This window comes from Humulus lupulus, chromosome 4, assembly GCF_963169125.1.
Source record: "Humulus lupulus chromosome 4, drHumLupu1.1, whole genome shotgun sequence".
NCBI classification, from domain to species: Eukaryota; Viridiplantae; Streptophyta; class Magnoliopsida; order Rosales; family Cannabaceae; genus Humulus; species Humulus lupulus.
Window position 1 is genome coordinate 60,719,744 of NC_084796.1, and position 12,155 is coordinate 60,731,898.

At 35.1% G+C, this 12,155-nt stretch overlaps 1 non-coding gene across 1 annotated transcript; it reads right to left on the minus strand.

The window, feature by feature from the left end:
* Nucleotides 1-10,330: 10,330 nt before the first annotated feature.
* Nucleotides 10,331-10,436, minus strand: LOC133833735 (small nucleolar RNA R71). The gene has a single exon (XR_009893100.1). It is a non-coding gene; the product is annotated as a small nucleolar RNA R71 (small nucleolar RNA).
* Nucleotides 10,437-12,155: the final 1,719 nt, after the last annotated feature.

A 12,155-nucleotide genomic window follows, 5' to 3' on the forward strand; every position in this document is an offset into this window, starting at 1 on the left:
CATATTTGGTCAATCTCAAGGAACCCATAAACCTTGGCATGCTCTGATACCAAGTTGTAATGCCCTAATTTCTTAGAGTCATTACCATGTGATTTATAAATATGTCATTAGCTCGCTAATCGAGGTTTTAGGTTAAAAAATGTGATTAAATAAAAATAAAGACTCATCTAATGAACATTAAGTATAAAGAGTTGGTCATTCATTAAAATTCGTAAAAATGTTACATTGAGATCCCAAAATACTGTTTTGAAATACATTTACAACCCAAAGGTATGGTACAGTCGACCTAAGCGACAAAATCGAACGTTTACCACGTGTTCCTCAAAACAACCCCAACTGTGGCATCCAGGTGGGCCAAACATGTACACACCTCTCCATGCCCTCCAACTCATAGTTTTTAGACCTTTTCCATGCCCTTACCTGCACCACAGAGCACCTATGAGCCGAGGCCGAGAAAGAGAACTTCAAGCACAGCATACAATAATTTATTTCAACAAATACATACTTAACCAAAACAACAAATAGTTACCAGTTCCTATTGGAATGCACAACATCACAGTAGTATAACAGCACAATGGCATAACAGCCAAATATTATAGTAGCACAGCAGTACAGTAACACAGCAGTACAGTAATTCAATAGCATAGTAATACAATAAATCCACAATATCACAGCTGCACAGTAACACAGCAGCACAGTAGCATAGCTGCAGCCTTCGCAAAACGGGTGTGTACAGCACCCTTAGAGGGTCTTGCCCTAACAGCCTGCATTCAACATGCTTAACGCCAATCTCGACCCCTTTCTACTCCCGGCTCTTGCCGCTTCTGGCTCTTGTCGCTTCCGGCTCTTGCCTATCAGTCACAATCTCTTGTATGAGATAACAGCTATAACCAATACATACAGAACTATACACCACACATCTCTATCTGTACAAATAGTTCTCTTACCTGGTGTCCCAAGCTGATAACCCACAGTGATCACGAGCACGATGCCTAATCCCGAGCTAGAGTTGTAAAACCTAGTCACAACGTATCAGTAAATAGATATCAATTAATCACTAATCAGTTTAGAACTTTGGATGCAAATACTATCCTTTGCGACCTCGAATCCTACTAAACTGAGTAGTGAATCATTCCCAAGCTTAAAACCCTCATTTGGAAAATATTTCCCATTTTAGCTGCGGCCCAACCCATAAGGGCCGCGGCACGCTCAAGTCAGAGAGCACGACTCTCTCTGCTGAAGGACATGGGACACGGCGCATTGAGGCACCTGGGCAAAATCAGAGGCTCCCAAGCCTTTTCGTTCGTACGGGCCACGGCGCTTGAAAAACAGGGTCGTGGCTCGAGCCTACGAACCCAATTTTTCCCTTGCGTTTTCCCAAGCTAACATCACAAATTCCTACTCAAACTTGCCCCAAACTCATAATCACATCCCACTCTTATAACAACACAGCATATAACCATTAAAACTAAGCTAAAACCTCAGCAAGATTTAGAATCCAAATCTTTAAGCTCAAAACTCTAGAACACCCAAAATAAACAGATCAAAGCTTAATCAAGATAGAATTAGAACTTACCTTCACCAGGATCATGACCCCTGAGCTACTCCTAACCCACTTCTAGCCTCATCCTTCAGTCACAACCTCATGAACTCAGGGAAATTCTTAGCCCTTTTCCTTCAATCTTCCAAAGCCTCTTCTAAGAATGAGAGAGTGAGACCCAAACGTGGCAAGTGGAGAGAATGAGACTTTTCCCTTTTTTTTTCTGATGTTTCTCCAGGTTTCTAAGTGGTCAAAAGACTAGATAATTACTAAGTGTCTTATCCCTTGCCTAAAAGACCAAAATTCCCTTCAGACATAACCCTATCCTTTAATGGCCCCAAGGGCAAAATCGTCATTTGCCACATTTCCCACAAATCCTCAAGTAATCCTATAAATCCTCATTCAATCCCTGACACTCTTAAACAAAAACTAATTCACCACCCATTACTCGGTAATTCCCGAACACAAACTAGGTTCAAAAAATACCCCTAGGCTCCATCGAGCCGGGTACTCAACCCAGTTGTGACTATTCCGTTGATCCGCTCCCTAGGATCGTCTCGGACCACACATCTCAAATATATCCTCATAACACTGGGGTCTCACTCACAATACAAACATAATTACATTTATGCCCTCAATGGGCCAAAATTACAAACATACCCCTATTCACATAAATGGGCCCACATGCATATTTAATATACACAAACATGCATGTCTAATCACATTACCACACAATTCATTATTATTACATAATCATGCATATAATCCATTACTCGCTCATATAATCCCAATCGGGCCTTCCAGGGACTGTAGTTAAGGCACTCAGCCATAATATCAAATTCGGGACGTTACAAAAGGTGTTTTCAAACCTAAGTTATGAACTTTTTTGGCATCTTGATGCAATCTGGAAAAAATTTGGGCAGCATGCACTGCCAGATTGTTTTTAAAATTGAACACATTTTACTAAGCCAAAAGCAATGAAATTTTGTAAACTGTTAGTTTAAATATGTGTAAGGATCACAGAAAATTTTTAGGGGAAAATACAAAATGGTTAAAGAGTAATGATGTTTCAAAATTTTCCCTAATAATCTGAAAACGAAATTTCTGGGCAGCAAACACTGCCTAGATTGTCTTACATTTTCTAATGGGTTATCCTTTCCTAAAAACTATGAAATCTTGAGAGAAACTAAAATATATATGAGTAAAGATCATGGTAAAATTTTAGAAAGAAATAGGCTATGGTGTAAGAGAAATAATTTTTCAAAGAACCCTAAAAATCTGAGAAAAACTCCTGGGCAGCAAGCACTGCCCAGATTTCCTTAAATGGTTTAATGAGTTTTGTCATCCCAAAAATTATGAAACTTGGTGAGAAATGTTTTAAGATATTTATCAAGGCCCTGGTAAAATTTTAGATTAAAATATTTGACGGTTTAAGAGTAGTAATTTTTCTAATTTTCCCTATAAGTGGGGAAAATTAGCAATTTCGAACCTTAACAAAAAAACAAGTTTTGGGAGGTTATTTCTCCTAACCTAAATTGAATTTTGATGTGAGCTTTCGCCTAGTTCCCATCATGAGGACGCATAATACGTGAATGAGATTTTAAAGGGTTGTGGTTAGAGAACCCAACATAGAATATGAGCTTAAAAGCGGGATTTTTATCACGATAAAATGAATAGTGAAAAAAAAGTTAGGTTCGGAATTGGAAATGAAGTTGTTTTCAAAAATAGCTAAAGTTTTTGGATATCTAACCAATCCCAAATTATCTTAAGGTTATTGAGAATTCATTTTTACCATTTTCTAAACATGGGGTCCAATTACCCTTTCTTTTCGAAAATGACGTAATAGAGATCCTAGGTTATGGATTAAAGATGGTGAAAAAATGGGAGTTAGGTTTTATAAAACCGTAAATTGAAAAGTATTATCGTTAACGGATAATAAATTGTAAAAGGTCGAAACGCGGTATTTTTGGGTAAAGAATGGATAACAGTGAACTCTGTACTTGAGTAAAAAGTGGGTAGTTTTCTAAGATTAAGAGTTGTTTAAAACTCCTTTTATAAGTAACCAAAATACACATAATACGATTGAGAGAGTAATCTAGATATAGAATATTAAAATGCACAGCACGGAGAGCATGTTGCGGTAAGGATGATTTTTCTCAGGAAAACCGTAAATTGATTAAAGCGGAATCTAGTCTTATACACTGTAAAGTATATAAGAAAAAAATTTAGTATAGAGTCTCTGAGAGAACTTTATTGAATATAGTTATCATAGAATATTAGCTATATGAGTATGCCATAGTTTAATCCGAGTAAATTGTATTAATTACAGTAACCGCAAAGGGAAAAGCAGATAGCGGAGTTAAAAGATCCAGCTGGGAACTAAGAACTCCAAGTGAGTTAGCCTTTCTCTTTCTTGGCTACAACATGAATATACTAGTGTGTGATTGTAGTAGTAGATTACACTAGTTTTGTTTGGGTCATTAAGACCAGAGTATGCTTAATGCCTGCTCTTGCAATGCTTTGGCATTCTGCGGATAAATGGTAAGTAGGTTCAGGTTGAAGCCAGAACCTTAACATAATATAGTCTGGGTTGGAGCCAGGACAATGGTAATATAGTCTGGGTTGGAGCCAGGACAATGGTAACATAGTCTGGGTTGAAGCTAGGGCATGGTAAGTATATAGTCCGGGTTGAAGCCAGGACAATGGTAATATAGTCCGAGTTGGATTCAGAACATAGATGATGGAGTCAAGTTGTGGTCCAGAACCCTTGTTGATAATTTAATTGCTTAGTCATGATGTGCATTAAATATAATTGAATATTCTGAGAATCTTCTAAGTGCGGGATATTATGATATGAGTGATTTATTGTATATTCTGGGAATTTTCTGAGTGCAGGTTATTGGGATATAAGTGAACTTGGTTGTTAGAAACAACTACAGTATTTATTTCGGATATGGTTATATATCTTGAATGTCTAAGATTTTCTAAATGCAGGTGGTTTTGATATGTATGAACATTGGTTGTTGGGCACAACCAATGTGCTTGATTTTCTGTTAGGATTATTATTGAGAATCGTATGATAGGGTTGAAATTTATCCAGTACCCTATGATCGGTAATGGTAACTACCTTAGGGCAACCCGTTACTGGGTTTAGTATATTTGTGTGCAAGGCCATTCTTACTATGCATTTTCGCTTACCTAGTTGTTTCATGTTGTAGGTAAGTGCAAAAGCAAAATGGAGCAGTGAGTGCCGGAGTCTGCTTGTGGATATGTACATGTGGCATGACCTGGGAGGTTTTGATGGAACACCATTTTGGAAATAAACGTTGGGAGCTTGTTATTTCTTTTATGACATTTTTTTTTTGCTTTAACTCTGTAAAAGAGTAGTTGTAATTCTGTTTTCTAAAACTAAAAGTGTACGCACACGATCTTTTAAAAGTTTTTTTAAAATGGATTTTCAGTACAATGAGTTAAAAGTAAAAAGTTTTAAATTTCCGCATGTTTTGGTCTTGTATGTTTTTTAGGGTTGTGACAAATCCTCCACAAGAATGAGGAGATTTCCTTGGAGGAAATTCTCAAACATTTGAGGATTGAGGAGGAATTCCGTTCTAAAGATAAGAACGTGGAAGAGTCTAATGGAGAGACTTCTAATGCCAATGTGGTGGCTAAACCTCCCAACAACAACAAAGGCAAAGGAACTAGGAAGAATAAAGGCAAGAGTTACAAACCCTTGGGACCTAAGAAGAATGAAGGTCAATTCAAGAGTTCCAAAGGACCTTGCTTTGTGTTTGACAAAAATGACCATTTTGTAAGGGATTGTAGGTTCAAGAGGAGCCACAATAATGAGCCAAGCGTTAATTCAACCGAAGAAGAGTTAGTGGCAACACTAAGTGAGATTAATGTTATACATGGAAAGGTAAAAGGTTGGTGGTATGATACTTCTGTCACCATCCATGTTACTTATGATAGACCTCTATTCAAGACCTTTGAGCTTCAAAGGAAGGGCATGAAATCCAAATGGGCAATGAGAAAAGTTCTGAGATTGAAAGCAAAGGAACTATTGATCTATTCTTCACTTCTAGTAAGAAGGTTCTACTCACCAATTGTTTGTATATACCGGATGTTGGTATAAAAAGAGCAAATCAAAGATACACAGCGGGGAATGGGCCTTTTTTAATAATTATTAATACCAGCCTAGATCATATACATATACATATATTTATATATATATTAAATCACATACAATCATATTAGAGATTAACTCTTGTAGCCTAATAAGTGTCCTCGAATCTTTTTGTATAAAATCTACGATCTTTCTATCCATGTTCTCAAGACTCACACCTTGATCTCCAGACCAATCCTCAAACACACAAGGACGTGTGTGGTCACATAGGATTCAAAAGGTTGATTTATGACTCTCTAGATGTACTCAACACATGAGATCTAGAGAAGTTTGATAAAGAGAAGAGGAATTGAATAGTTTTCAGGTTTAGGAAAATTATCGCTTCTATTTCCGAGAGAGAGAGTCTATGTTGTTAACAATAACCTTCTTCTTAGGTTTATAAAAATAATTAACTTATTTAATTAATATTTATTTTATTAAAATAAAACTGATCAATTATGACCTTTTTTAATTATTTAATTTAAATTATATTTAAAAGGAATAATTAAATATATATAATTAAATAAACAAATTATTTGAAATTCAAAATTCAAATCTCACGAATAGGAAATACTCATTTGTGGCACCACTCATTGTGCAATACAATGAGTGGCATGAGCCACATTAGGGTTTTCTCTAATTTTCTCATATGTTTATTTAATTAATATTTAAGACAATATATTTATCTCAAAATAAATATCAGTTAATTCAAAATTAACTTTATCTTAAAATATCAGTTTTAAATAATTAAATAAATATCTTATTCTAACTAAGAACATTATTAATCTCTATTTATATATTAATCCAAACAAGATTAATATTTATTTTAACCTATAGTTTTTCAAAATAAAAACTATATAGTTAAATAATTAATTCATAATTAATCAATTTCTCGTAACTATCACATAATTATTTCGTTGCCCTCGAAAATTAATTCATTTGCAATGAAGTCCTTCTAATGACAAATCTTTCTTTTGACATCCTTACCATTGACAGTGTAGGACAGAGGTGATCTGGGGACCATGGTCCTATAATACGAAGCTCCAATAAATCAGATTATAAATCAAACACTTTAATCCAATAATCTTATTTATTAATTACATGATTACTCCACTATAAATATGGAATTGCACTCTAAGTATTTATAGAATTATATTTACAAAGTTTTCTCTTGTAGTCTATTGATATAATCAATAAATGTAGTTATGTCCTCCATTTATTGGTTTGTTAATTAGAGTTGGTTAAGATTACCGTTTTACCCTTCTAATTACCTCTTGATCCTTAAGCACCATTAATTCACTAGCGAATAATTAATCTATAATCAAATTATAGATTTGAGCTCAATAACTATTAAGTTCCAAAATTAATCCTTAAGGGAACTAATATTCGATCCGTTAGGAAAGTATGAATTCCATTACTGTAATTCATGTTCCCAATCATTCATGATATTGAATCTCCAAAACAAAAGTCATTAGCCTCATTATACTAAGAAATCTTAACGAGTGAATCAAAAGATCCAATAAACACAAACAGGAGTTCATGAATACTCAGGATTTAGACTGATCTACAAATGATCATCTATTATGATGAGAATCAAATCTTTATGTCAAATGACAAGTTTATAAAGATAATTAATTCTTATCGATCATGTCATATATAATATCTATTATATATATCTATTATATACAGCACATTTACTAAGATGTCTATCCACATCAGTAATCTGAATCTAGATCACTTACATCCCGTATGATTAGTAAACCGCACTAGTAACCATTAATTAAAGATTCCTTACTTTAATATGTTACTGACTATTTTATTCATTATATATGATCTTAGTTCTCTCATACTAATACAAGATCATATTATCATGAATCATTAAGGAATTTTCTTGATATTATCATATAAATAATTCAAACAATAATTGTTGACGGTAAGAACTCGTCAATGATTGATGGTTAGAAAACTTTAATCTCTATACTATAGAAAGCTTTGAATTAGATAGGAAGAACTCTAATCACCAGAAGGAAACTCAGGTCACAATGAAAACCAGAAACATATATTTCTTAAGTCCCTATACTATTTAAATGGGTCATTTGAGTTTTTGGTGAATTTATCACTTGCCTCTCTCCCTCTCTCTCTAAAACCCTCTCTCTCTCTCTCTCTCTCTCTTTAGCTCTCAAGATCACTAGTTTTCTCCAAGATATTCATCAAGAAAGCTTGACTTGCATGAAGATTCAAGGCTTGTAAATCCCGATCTCATTCCACTTGTAGTAGCTTCAAGCAATATCCAAGAGGAGGCTAGGAATAGAGATTTTTGGACAAAAAATCTCATTTGTATCAAGCCTTTGTTACCTCCATTGATTCACATGAAATCATAGACTTATGATTTTTTGTAACTAAGGTTCTACATCTCTAAAGGTCTATTCTATTACTTGATCTTATTTGTGTTATTTCCTTTGTACTATTCCTCCATTGTAGATTAGATTATCTTGGGTTTATTCATTTGAATTGTAATATTCAAAATTTGTGTATAGCCATATCCTGATAACTCCATTTTAGTGTCGTTTTAGGATGTATTTTTGTGGTAATCTTGAGTCTTTTTGTTTGTTTTGTGCAAGATTATGCTTGTGTTTGTCTTTGTTGTAGGTAGGTGTTATGAATCATGAGTTAAATGTGAAAAGAAGAGAAAATGGTTGAAAATGGTTGAAAATGGAGCTTTTGGTGGTCATTTGATTCAAATGGGCGTTAAGGATAAGTTATAATAAATTTTTGAGGAAGGAAGGATGTAAAAAGGTTAAAATCTAAAGAAAAAAAATAGAATTAGAGTCGCGGCATGGTCTTAAGGGTCGCGACTCTAGCAAAGTCAGAGGTTGCGGGTTTGCTAAAAGGAATTAGGGCCGTAACTTGGTGAATAGAGTTACGTCGCTAGTAGAAGTGAGAGGCAAACCTAGGAGGTGCATCAACACGCGGGCCGTCACCTGGGTGAAGAGAGTCGCGGCACCTGAAGGGCCTAACCAGATGCTGAAGTGCTTAAAGAAGACACGGACCACAACCTAGGAAAGGTCAATTCGCGGCCCGACTTTGAAAAAAAAGAGGAAATCATTTTTTTTAGTATAAATTCATACTTTATGTTTTAATTAGGGTTTCTAATTACGAATTTAGAGAGCAAATTTGATTCTAAGACATTTTTTCTGCACTTTCATATTTTTATTTCTTCTTCAAGTTTTTTAATTTTATGTTTCTAAATATTATTTTGTTGTTTTAGTCATGTCTGATATGAACTAAATCCTCTATCTAGGGGTTAATGTAGTCACTTGGATTTCTATTCAATGTTATTATGATGTTATATTGATTTATCTTCTTTATTCTGATCTATATAATGTTTGCTTAATGCTAGTAAATATATGATCAATATTTGTTTGATTTATGATTTTGATTCAAAATTTGAAAGATACGAATTGAATATGTTATCATTATATAGACATAGGTTACATATTGGATGAAAGTACATGTATGGCTTGTGTAGCAATTAGGTTTCTATGCTTAATGCCTGCTATGTGTTTAAGTTTATCTCAAGGATGTAGAAAACATGCATATAGGTTGAGATCTTATATCTTGAAAAAGAATAGGAATCGATTTTTGTTAACCTGCGATTAGAATAAGAAGAAAGAAATTTAGAACTGATTAGTAAAATTAATAGAATGTAAAGTTGATGAAGTTAATACCCTAGCTTTTTTTTATTATTGATTATTATCCTTTGATTAATTGTTTTGTTTACAGTTATTGAAATTGTGCTTGTAGTTAGATTTATTCATCTTCAATTTACTTGCCAAATAGAAAGTAAAGAGCAATTATTGGTAATTAGGTTATAGTCTCTGTGGGAACGATTCTTATTTACTATCTATATTACTTGATTCGATTGCGTATACTTGTGTATCATAATTTACCGATCAAGTTTTTGGTGCCGTTGTCGAGGACTTAATATCCAATATCAAAATTAATTTTTTTTGTTCTAATTTGGTTTTTATATTTTATACGCATTCGAATCAAGGTTGTATCATGTTTCAGGAATTGTTAGTATATGTGGGGAAGTAGACAAAAGGAACCCATACCGATAGATCTTGAAATTGAGAGAGCGTGTAGACAAAACTGAAAGATAAAGAAAAGGCTAGATTTTTCCATGGTTGAGAACGTGAATAACGATGTCAACAACAATGCCAATCTGGGTAATGCAGGTAACGTAGCAGCTGAAGCTGACCCGCCATTGAGAAATTATGTACTCCCTACTGTTACAGGGATATATTCAAGTATTCATCCTCCTACTGTAGAGGCAAATAATTTTGAGATAAAACCCTCGATCATTCAGATGGTACAGAATTGTGTACAATTCGGGGGATTACCAAACGAGGATCAAAATCTCCACATTACCAACTTTTTAGAGCTGTGTGCAACATTCAAAATGAACGGGGTGAGTAACGATGCTGTCAGATTGAGATTATTCCCATTTTCGTTAAGAGACAGAGTTAAGAGTTGGTTGAATTCATTACAAGCCAACTCTATAGTCACTTGGGAAGACTTGGCTCATAAATTCCTTGGTAAATATTTTCCTCCTGCGAAGTCAGCCCGATATAGAGGAGAAATTAATAACTTTCATCAGTTGGATGGGTAGCCTTTATATGATGTGTGGGAACGTTTTAAAGAGTTGAAAAGGAAGTGCCCACATCATGGAATAGAGAAGTGACTGCTGGTGCACAGGTTTTATAATGGTTTGGGGGGAAATACAAGGACAATTATTGATGCAGCATTGGGAGTAGCGTTTATGAGAAAAAGAGCTAATGAAGCTTATGAATTACTGGAAGAGATGGCCATGAATAACTACAATTAACCCACTGAGCGTGAGAATAAGAAGGTGGCAGGAGTCTTAAAGGTTGATCATATTTCTTCATTGACCACTCAAGTGGCATCTCTAACCAAGCAAATGCAGCAGAATAACCTCACCGCCCAATGTAAGTATAGAATGTTATGAGTTATGAGATTTGTGGGGGTCTGCATTCTTATGAGAAATGCCCAAGCACTGCTAGTTGCTCGAAAGACGTGAACAGTTTTCCTTTGTAACAGGCACAGGCTATTGGTAACTTTCCAGGACCAGCACCTAACACTTACTCAAATACATATACTCTTGCGTGGAAGAATCACCCCAACCTGTCTTAGAAAAATAACCAAGGTTTACAACCGCAGTATCCACCTCAACACCCACCTCATCAACCGACTTATGGACTACATTCTAGGCCTTATTATGATCCAACCCCACGCCCATCTCATCCACCACCACATCCTCCAATGAACTCACCAACAACTCAGCCAGACCAATTAAATCAATTCATGACAAAGACAAGGTCTTCAATTAGGAATTTGGAGACACAAATGGGTCAGTTGGCTAAACTACTTTCTAGTAGACAGCATGGGAATTTGCCTAGTTCCACAGAGGTAAATCCAAAATAGTAATGTCAAGTTTTCACTTTGAGGAGTGGGACTAAGTATGATGGGCCTACAGTGGATGACAAGAAAAAAAAGATAGAGGATCAACATGTCACTAATCCAGCACAAGAGGAGGTTACTGGAGTTCTTCCAAAGAAAGAGAAGCTGAAATACACCAAGCCTACACCAAAGATTCCTTATCCTCAACGGTTCCGAAAGGCCAATCTTGAAAAACAATTCTCCAAATTTCTCAAAGTATTTAAGAAACTTCACATTAACATTCCTTTTGCGGAGGCTCTTGAACAAATGCCTAGATATGTGAAGTCTATGAAAGATAAATATTTTCTAATAAGAGAAAAATGGAGGATTATGAAACTGTGGCATTGACAGAATAGTGTAGTACAATTATTCAAAAGAAACTTCCTCAAAATTTAAGAGATTCGGGTAGCTTCACTATACCTTGCACCATTGGGAACTTTCATTGTGAGAGGGCTTTATGTGATTTGGGTGCAAGCATTAATTTAATGTTGTTGTCCGTATTTAGAAGAATTGGTTTAGGGGAAGCTAGACCCACTACTGTTACTCTTCAATTAGCTGACCATTCATTAACACACCCCCGAGGTATTATAGAGGACATTCTAGTAAAGATAGATAAATTCATCTTTCCAACAGATTTCATTGTTTTATATGTGTAGGAAGATGAGGACGTGCCTAATATATTGGGAAGACCATTTTTATCCACTGGGTAAGCTTTGATAGATGTCCAGAAGGGTGAGTTAAGGCTCGGAGTACAAGGTGATGAGGTAGTTTTTAATGTCTTTAAAGCCTTGAAATATCCTTCCACTAGTGACAGTTGTTTTAGTGTTAGTGTATTGGAGGACCAAGGTGAAGGGGTTAAGTCTATTGAGGATCCACTTGAGTTGAGTTTGGTTGCAAGACCAAAAGAGTGTGATGGTACTGAAGCCAGTGAAT